The sequence below is a fragment of the Schistocerca nitens genome, chromosome 1 (genome assembly GCF_023898315.1).
Source record: "Schistocerca nitens isolate TAMUIC-IGC-003100 chromosome 1, iqSchNite1.1, whole genome shotgun sequence".
In the NCBI taxonomy this organism is placed as follows: Eukaryota; Metazoa; Arthropoda; class Insecta; order Orthoptera; family Acrididae; genus Schistocerca; species Schistocerca nitens.
Window position 1 is genome coordinate 506,276,206 of NC_064614.1, and position 11,056 is coordinate 506,287,261.

Sequence of the window (11,056 nt, forward strand, 5' to 3'; positions counted from 1 at the left end):
TAAAATCAAAGTTCACTGCACTTAAATATGTCTCTGAACAAACATTAAAAACTGCTTATTATGGGACAATATTTGCATATATTAATTACGGAATAGAGGTATGGAGATGTGCTGCTGATAGTCACATGAACAGAATCCTAACACTGCAGAAAAGAGCAATCAGGACCATGCATCGACTAGGATACAGAGATTCATGTAGGGAAACCTTTGTACAACATAAATATCTAACTGTATATTCCGTACAAATTAATAACATTCTTTGTGGACCATCAAAACAATGAAACTAAGTGCTCTGATGTGCCTACCCATAACACTAGATAAAAAGAATGCTTCTTCAGAAGGAGAACTAAACTGAAGACAACACATCATAGTCCTCGGATTAATAGCCAGATATGGTTTAACAAACTACCAAGTGCTATAAGATGCCACAGAGGTAAAGTATTCAAAAGGGAATTAAAATCATTCTTAACTCTCAAATGTTTGTACTCACTGAATGAATACTGATATTAAAATGTAGATATTGTTAAATGTAGGCATAACTCTTCTGTCTATATGATTTACTGTTCTGAAGTGATTGTAATATACACTCCTGGAAATTGAAATAAGAACACCGTGAATTTATTGTCCCAGGAAGGGGAAACTTTATTGACACATTCCTGGGATCAGATACATCACATGATCACACTGACAGAACCACAGGCACATAGACACAGGCAACAGAGCATGCACAATGTCGGCACTAGTACAGTGTATATCCACCTTTCGCAGCAATGCAGACTGCTATTCTCCCATGGAGACGATCGTAGAGATGCTGGATGTAGTCCTGTGGAACGGCTTGCCATGCCATTTCCACCTGGCGCCTCAGTTGGACCAGCGTTCGTGCTGGACATGCAGACCGCGTGAGACGACGCTTCATCCAGTCCCAAACATGCTCAATGGGGGACAGATCCGGAGATCTTGCTGGCCAGGGTAGTTGACTTACACCTTCTAGAGCACGTTGGGTGGCACGGGATACATGCGGACGTGCATTGTCCTGTTGGAACAGCAAGTTCCCTTGCCGGTCTAGGAATGGTAGAACGATGGGTTCGATGACGGTTTGGATGTACCGTGCACTATTCAGTGTCCCCTCGACGATCACCAGTGATGTACGGCCAGTGTAGGAGATCGCTCCCCACACCATGATGCCGGGTGTTGGCCCTGTGTGCCTCGGTCGTATGCAGTCCTGATTGTGGCGCTCACCTGCACGGCGCCAAACACGCATACGACCATCATTGGCACCAAGGCAGAAGCGACTCTCATCGCTGAAGACGACACGTCTCCATTCGTCCCTCCATTCACGCCTGTCGCGACACCAATGGAGGCGGGCTGCACGATGTTGGGGCGTGAGCGGAAGACGGCCTAACGGTGTGCGGGACCGTAGCCCAGCTTCATGGAGACGGTTGCGAATGGTCCTCGCCGATACCCCAGGAGCAACAGTGTCCCTAATTTGCTGGGAAGTGGCGGTGCGGTCCCCTACGGCACTGCGTAGGATCCTACGGTCTTGGCGTGCATCCGTGCGTCGCTGCGGTCCGGTCCCAGGTCGACGGGCACGTGCACCTTCCGCCGACCACTGGCGACAACATCGATGTACTGTGGAGACCTCACGCCCCACGTGTTGAGCAATTCGGCGGTACGTCCACCCGGCCTCCCGCATGCCCACTATACGCCCTCGCTCAAAGTCCGTCAACTGCACATACGGTTCACGTCCACGCTGTCGCGGCATGCTACCAGTGTTAAAGACTGCGATGGAGCTCCGCATACCACGGCAAACTGGCTGACACTGACGGCGGCGGTGCACAAATGCTGCGCAGCTAGCGCCATTCGACGGCCAACACCACGGTTCCTGGTGTGTCCGCTGTGCCGTGCGTGTGATCATTGCTTGTACAGCCCTCTCGCAGTGTCCAGAGCAAGTATGGTGGGTCTGACACACCGGTGTCAATGTGTTCTTTTTTCCATTTCCAGGAGTGTATATTATTTTTGTAACAACATGCTGTAAATGCAAATACCTATACCATGTAACAACTGTATGTTGCATTATGAAGTTCTGTACCATATATTGCCAAGTGCAACATCAAGAAGTGGCTTCATGTACATGTGAATAGCAAATTCCTACTTTTTGTACAAAAATTGTATAAACATGCTATGACGTTTGCAAAAGTCACCAGTTGGTGACTATATGCAAAAAAAGACAATAAATAAATAAGTAAATGATATCTCGAATTATAAGTTCCACCATTCAAGCCGATTGCAAGGATGTTGATTTGTGAAGTATTATACCGTCGTTAAGGCATAGCTACAGTGTTAATTCAACAACTCCTACATCGTAAATCCAGAGATAAGGTATTCTCTAAACAACGTGCAGAAGGTGTCGTATTTTGATGTAAACTTACTGTTCCCTGTTAATAATGTCACTAAATCACCTGTAACTTCGGGGTTCTCTCAAGAAGTAATTATTTCACAGTTATACAGTAAAGTTCCATTAAATGATGTAGTTGACATGAAGCATTAAATCTATATCTGAGTCTATTGAACTTCTGAATTATTTAACCACTGCGCATGAAAGCACACTGATCTGTCATTCAGGAAATTGAAGGTAATTGCATCAGCAATTCGGACACTGACTACAGTTTCCGACAACATGGCATACCTGTGAATTCCTCGTGATTGTGTGTAGATGTTAGCTACTCAAGGCTAGTAGAGTTTATGTAGGCAGTTGGTATGTTGCTATCTCATTCATGCTATTTATTCAAAGAAAATTATACATACAGTATTATATACTTTATTATTCATGATACATGACTAATTCTTTTTTACTAGCAAGCTATGTCATTTGTTTCTGCAGATTCTTCAATAGTTCGCGAAATGTGACACAGAATTATTGTCAAATAAAATTGTAGGATGTGTAGCCAAGGCTTTTTTGGGGTGATGATTTTCAATATATGATGCAACTGATTGCCATGCTTTCAGCATTTCTCTTATTGCAACAGAAGATTGCTGTTTTGCTGTTAGCACCTCCTGCTCCTCTCTCCACGATTTCCTGCTGTGAAATATACTGGAACTCCATAAGCTCTCCGGTGGTCATTTCTTGGCTGTGATCTTCCACAAGCTCATTGATATCATTGTTATCCACTTCTCGTCCCATGCACTTGGTCAAAGACACGATCTCGCTAACTACATGCTCTACAGGTACTTACTAAAACGACTCAGGGTCACATTTGACAATGCAATCTGGTCAAAGTTTGTCCCAAGCAGAAGTGAGACTTCTTTTGGTAACCCCTTCACACACCATTTCAGTCATCTTGATGCAGGCAGCAATGCTGAAGTGATATTTCCAAAACTCTCTTAGAGTGAGATTGGTAGCTTCAGTCAACTCAAAGCAGTGCTCAAGGAGTGCTTTAGTGTAGAGCTTCTTAAAGTTAGAAATGATCTTCTGGTCCATGGGTTGGAGTAATGGAGTGGTGTTGGATCTTGGCGAATTGAAATTCTTCAAGGAGATGGTCTTGTAGGCATGGAGAATGGGCAGGAACAAGCAAGCATAACAAGCAAGACATGGAGTGGCAGATTCATTTCAAGCACAAAGTGTTTCACCAAAGGACCAAACACTTCACTGATCCAATCACAAAAATCATCACATGTCATCCAAGCATTGTAGTTGGACTTCCATGTCACATCACATTTAACCCACTCTTCTGCACTTAATACTTCTTCGAGGATCATGGAGTTTCTGAATGGTAAACAAGCTGCGGTTTAATTTGCAAATTTCCACTTGCATTGGCACAGAATAGCACTGTGAGATGGTCTTTCATTGGCTTGTGACTGAGCAATGCATTCTCCTCTGTTGTTATAAAGGTATGCTTCGGAATTTTTTCCCAGAATAGATCCATCTTGTCACAATTAGAACCCTGTTGCAACAGATAACCCTCAGAATCTATGAGAATCTTGAAGTTACTGATGACAATCTCTGCTGCCTTTGTGTCAGAGCTGGCTATTTCACCACGCCTCATAATGCTGTGGATGCCAGTTCTTCTCTTAAACTTCTCAAACCACCAATGGCTTCCCTTCAACACATCTCTGGCTGCTGAAGATCGTGGTATTTTCTTAACAAGGTCAGCGAAAATAATTCTCGCCTTCTCACAAATGATGTTCTCGTCAATGGTGCCTTTGCAACTGCTTTTGATTGGTCCATATAAGGAGCAACCATTGTTTAGATACTCTTGCCAGTCCCTTTGAAGCACCTATCACCTTAATCTTGTCCTTGTTCTTGAGGACAGTGCAAATAATTGGTGTAGATCGATTGTATGTGTATGCTAAATCAGCAATGCTCACATCACATTCACGTTTTTCAGTGATTTTACATTTCATTTCTAAGATTATTTTCTCTTTCTTATGGTTGGTTTCTTGCGCTTTATCTTCAGGGACATTTCTAAGAAGGTTATTGAAATTCACACACAAAAAACACTGTGTGAACACAAGTTTAGAAAAATATGTGATCAAAAGCTACACTAAAGATGGTAGCAGAAAGAGTGCTAAACCCAAACTGCAGTATGTAGTAAAGACATTGTTTATATGCAGGTGCCAACAATGAAAGATATTCATATTGTTGAATGTTTCCCCTGCCACAAATGGTTGGTGACATCACACTAAGTTATCATCACTTATTATGCAAAACATCGCTCATTCAGTGAGTCATTTTTTTAAAACTTTTTTTGCTCATTATGCAAATTGCACATTACTGGAATTGCTCGTTAAGCAAGGTTCCACTGTAATTATACACTCCTGGAAATGGAAAAAAGAACACATTGACACCGGTGTGTCAGACCCACCATACTTGCTCCGGACACTGCGAGAGGGCTGTACAAGCAATGATCACATGCACGGCACAGCGGACACACCAGGAACCGCGGTGTTGGCCGTCGAATGGCGCTAGCTGCGCAGCATTTGTGCACCGCCGCCGTCAGTGTCAGCCAGTTTGCCGTGGCATACGGAGCTCCATCGCAGTCTTTAACACTGGTAGCATGCCGCGACAGCGTGGACGTGAACCGTATGTGCAGTTGACGGACTTTGAGCGAGGGCGTATAGTGGGCATGCGGGAGGCCGGGTGGACGTACCGCCGAATTGCTCAACACGTGGGGCGTGAGGTCTCCACAGTACATCGATGTTGTCGCCAGTGGTCGGCGGAAGGTGCACGTGCCCGTCGACCTGGGACCGGACCGCAGCGACGCACGGATGCACGCCAAGACCGTAGGATCCTACACAGTGCCGTAGGGGACCGCACCGCCACTTCCCAGCAAATTAGGGACACTGTTGCTCCTGGGGTATCGGCGAGGACCATTCGCAACCGTCTCCATGAAGCTGGGCTACGGTCCCGCACACCGTTAGGCCGTCTTCCGCTCACGCCCCAACATCGTGCAGCCCGCCTCCAGTGGTGTCGCGACAGGCGTGAATGGAGGGACGAATGGAGACGTGTCGTCTTCAGCGATGAGAGTCGCTTCTGCCTTGGTGCCAATGATGGTCGTATGCGTGTTTGGCGCCGTGCAGGTGAGCGCCACAATCAGGACTGCATACGACCGAGGCACACAGGGCCAACACCCGGCATCATGGTGTGGGGAGCGATCTCCTACACTGGCCGTACACCACTGGTGATCGTCGAGGGGACACTGAATAGTGCACGGTACATCCAAACCGTCATCGAACCCATCGTTCTACCATTCCTAGACCGGCAAGGGAACTTGCTGTTCCAACAGGACAATGCACGTTTGCATGTATCACGTGCCACCCAACATGCTCTAGAAGGTGTAAGTCAACTACCCTGGCCAGCAAGATCTCCGGATCTGTCCCCGATTGAGCATGTTTGGGACTGGATGAAGCGTCGTCTCACGCGGTCTGCACGTCCAGCACGAACGCTGGTCCAACTGAGGCGCCAGGTGGAAATGGCATGGCAAGCCGTTCCACAGGACTACATCCAGCATCTCTACGATCGTCTCCATGGGAGAATAGCAGCCTGCATTGCTGCGAAAGGTGGATATACACTGTACTAGTGCCGACATTGTGCATGCTCTGTTGCCTGTGTCTATGTGCTTGTGGTTCTGTCAGTGTGATCATGTGATGTATCTGACCCCAGGAATGTGTCAATAAAGTTTCCCCTTCCTGGGACAATGAATTCACGGTGTTCTTATTTCAATTTCCAGGAGTGTATATGGTTACTTCAATACTAATTTCTCAAAACACAATAAATTGCGTGTACTTATAAAAATTTGGTCAATGATATACCAGAAGTTGTTGTTTTTCAGCTTGGTTCAGTTACAGTTGAGCTTATGTTGAATGTCTGTAGTAAATATATAATATCACAGGAAATTCAAAACTCAGTGGAATAAATTGCACTGTATGGAATATCAATACAAAAAATATGGAATATTTTTTCCCTGAAAGGTGTAATCTGGAATGATGTATAAATCTGTAATACTAATGAAAAATATTATAAGTTTGTAAGCATTTTTCCCAAGAAAACAGCAACATTTGTCTCTGTCCAAAAAAAGAAGTGGATTAGAAAAGGGATAAGGATATCATGTCAAAATAAGAGGAGATTTTATGAATACTTCAAGCAAAATATTAGTCCCAATTTTACAACCTATTTCAGAAGATACACATGAATACTAACACAAGTTATTTCAAAAACACAAAACTATAAAATGACGAAATAATGTGTAATGCAAGGATAAAACTAAAGCAAACTGGCAAAGTATAAGAAGAGTAATTTGTACAACGTCAGTTACAGTAATATACAGCTGATTATGAATAACAGTAAGGTAACTGACACCAGACAAGTGGCTACTGCATTCAACAATTATTTCTAAAACACAGCACAGCAGCTGATAAACGCACATCTAAAGAAACAGCCGGACAGTAAGAGAGTACAGTTAAATCAAAAAATTCATGCAGATACATTATTTATGGATCCTTTAACAGCTGATAAATTGTCAGAAGCCATTAAAGGATTGACTAATAAAAGTTCTGTGGTTGCTGATGAGATACCAAATGCTATTTCAAAGCTAGTGCAACATTTTTTGTGAAACCATTAGCAGATGTAGTAAATTCATCATTTGAGAGTGGTGTGTTTCTAAGCAGTCTTAAAACTGCAAAAGTAATGTCTCTCCATATGAAGGGTGCAAAATGTGAAATTTCTAATTATAACCCAGTTTCAATTTGGTCAGGCTTCAGCAAACTTAAAGGAAAAATGTCCCTTAGAAGATTAACAGGTTTCTTAAATAAAAAGGCTGGTAAATGACACACAACATGGGAACATGGGTTCAGATCTGGAAAGTCAAGCCAAACAGCATTGGATGATAAGCAACATGTATCTGGAATATTTCCTTTGATGTTAATTATTACGAAATTATGTTGTATAAGTTTAGTAATAATGGAATTAAAGGTCAGTCTGAAAGATGGATCCAGTCATACTTCAGTAATTATAAAAAATTACAGAAATAAAATACTCAAAGACAGCGAACCACAAATAAATTCTAGTTTTTGCAGTAATAAGCAAAAACATCAAGTGTGGAATCCTACAAGGGTCAGTGCTGGGACCTGTTCTGTTTCTGCTGTAAATAACCTGACTGATAAAATACATGATGAAACCACAGGACTCTTTGCAGATGACACTCATATTCTAATTAAATCATGCAGTGAGGAATATCTGAAGAAAGCTACAACATCAGTTATGCATAGTTCAACAGTGGTTCAAGATCAACAGGCTCAACATAAATTGTGGAAAAAGCTGTGGCAGTTAACTTTAACACCATGCAATACCCCCAACCTGCAACCCTGTTTTCATCATTGAAGAAAAAATTTCTCAAATGTCAGTCATACAAAATTTTTCGAATACGTTAACATATGCTGTTAGCTTTCTCATTCAAAACACAAGTTGCTCATCAGTGGTGACAATGTACCGCAGGAGCAAACAGTCACTGCTGATGTACAGAATAATTTTTGGGAAGAATTCCACCGTAAAAAAATTAAAATACAGTAAAAGATAATCATACTGATAATGAAAGGTAAATGCAGCAACTCCTGCAGACACCTTTTCGAAAGTTTGAGATTAATGTCTTTGCCTTCTTTGTATGTACATGAGATACTAAATTTTACAAAAGGCTTCCTCTTAAAAAAGAAAATATATTCAAACAACATAAATATGATGTACTTGCATATGAAACTGGCAGAAGCTGGACGTACACATAAACACAAGAAGCACAAACTTACACAAAAGAGAAGTGTATCATACTGGACTCATACATACATCAAAAAAAGTTTTCATCACCCCGGTTCCCAGAACCCCTGAAGATAGAAGTTGACTGTGGATATTGTATCACAGACACAGTCCCTTTGAATGTTCAGAGATGTTATTAAAAAGATGTAGAAAACCATGCATGAGCAGCTCCTGTTAGATGGAGGGGGTCCTACAGCCGATCAGTTGCAGTCATGCCACCAGAAAGGAGGTACACGGCTCATGTTGTCCGTAATTCAATCATGCCTAGACGGTCAATACTGCAATTCGATTGCGTCAGCATTGTTACTTTGTGCCAGGAAGGGCTCTCAACAACGGAAGTGTGCAGGTGTCTCTGAGTGAACCAAAGCGATGTTGTTCAGACATGGAGGAGATAGAGAGAGACAGGAACTGTCGATGACATCTCTCGCTCAGGTCGTCCAAGGGCTACTACTGCAGTGGATGACTGCTACCTATGGATTATGGCTCAGAGGAACCCTGACAGCAACGCCACCATGTTGAATAATGCTTTTTATGCAGCCCCAGCATGTTGTGTTCCACTCAAACTGTGCGCAATAGGCTCCCGACATCCATGGTGAGGTCCATCTTTGCAACCACGACATCATGCAGCGCGTTACAGATACGTGCAACATCATGCCGAATGGACCACTCAGGATTGGCGCCACAATCTCTTCACTGATGAGTGTCACATGCACCTTCAACCAGCAATCGTCGGAGACGTGATTCGAAGTAACACGGTCAGGCTGAGCGCCTCAGACACACTGTCCAGCGAATGCAGCAAGGAGGAGGTTCCCTGCTGTTTCGGGGTGCCATTATGTGGGGCCAACGTACACTGCTGGTGGTCATGGAAGGTACCGTAACTGCTGTATGATACATGAATACCATCCTCTGACTGATAGTGTAACCATATTGGCAGCATATTGGCGATGCATTCGTCTTCATGGACGACAATTCGTGCCTCATAGTTCACACCCTCTGAATGACTTCCTTCAGAATAACGACATCGCTCGAATAGAGAGGCTAGCATGTTCTCCAGACATGAACCCTATCGAACAGGCCTTGGATAGACTGAAAAGGGCTGTTTATGGACGACAAGACTCACAAGCCACTCTGAGGGATCTACACCGACTCGCCATTGTGGAGTAGGGCAATCTGGACCCGCAGTACCTTGATGAACTAGTGGATAGTATGCCACAACGAATACAGGCATGCGTCTGTCCGTGCTACTGGCTATTAGAGGTACAAGAGTGTGCAGCAAACTGGACCACCACCTCTGAAAGTATCACAGTATGGTGGTCCAAAATGCAATGTGTGGTTTTCATGAGCAATAAAAAGCGTGGAAATGTTGTTTATGCTGATCTCTACTCCAGTTTTCTGTACAGGTTCCGGAACTCTCGGAACCGAAGTGATTCAAAACTTTATTTATGTGTGTATATCCATATGCCTTCTGACTTAAAATACCTACCAACACTAAATATGTTTAAGGTAAAGTTGAAACTGTTCTTGCTTGACCACTGCTTGTACTCTGTCTCTGAATTTCTGGAACATCATAATATCTACTATTAAACAACAGCTTCTACAGCATTAATGAATACCTGGAATTTTGTTCATATCTGCAGATCTGCTTCATAACTCTCTAAACAAGAATTCATAATTATCAACCATTCCTAGATAAAACCAAACTTCTTTCGTCCATGTATGTATCTAATTATGCACTTAGCTTTTGTGCCATATGTTACTATGCCTAGTTAACTAAAGGACTGGTATTTAATAGTTTTAGTACAATCAACCAATGGATTTCGCTAGCTTTTATTATGTCTGTATGTACTTATATAATTTTACAATCCAATTAAGCAGAATAATGTTTTTGTTATAAGGACATGTTGATACCAATAATAAGATGTTGTACATGATGTAAATATGTAATATTTTACACTGTTCTGTACCTTGACAAGTCCAATGTCATGAATGTGATAATACAGGCGATTATAGATAAATAAAAAATAAATGATAAATAATGAAACTCGTGTACCAAATATTGTTCTTTATGTACTATGTCGTTGCACACTGTAATTTACCTTTTGTTTATCATGTACTCTCACTCACTAACCTCTGCTATCAAATATAGAACCAGTGTAGGATGTCATGTTATATTGTTATGCACCTTGATAGCATTGACTATGCAGTGACAATTATGTTCACCTTCATCCTATATCATGTGTGTAAACAATTTGCTAAAAAATGATTCTTGGACTAAATAAATAAATACAGCTAAGACAGGCCACCCAAATGGCATGTAGTTGTAACTGTTTTTGATATTCTGATATTTCCTGTGTTATTTAAATGCTCCTCCACATCCTTCTGTCATCTATTATGTTATCATTGATGCTAAAATACATCAAGATCTTCTCTACCTATGTCATTTCTTATTTTATCCGATAATATACGTGCGTTGCTTCATTCTGCTGCTTCTATCTGGTGTTCATCCCTTTTGCCATTACCAATGTTTTGTTTCTATGAAGGAGTAAGCCTACTGGTAGAGCCATAACTTTATTACATTTAAGATGTGTTTTTATTCCTGGTTTGCCCTTCATACTGCATTTAATTATTCTGTGCATAAAATTTCGCTAGTTACAGGTTTGTTATGCAAGTCTATTAGAGAGCACAACCTTGATATAACAGAAGTTACAGACACAAACATTATCAGTAAATTTTATTCTGGGTTTACCTTTCATT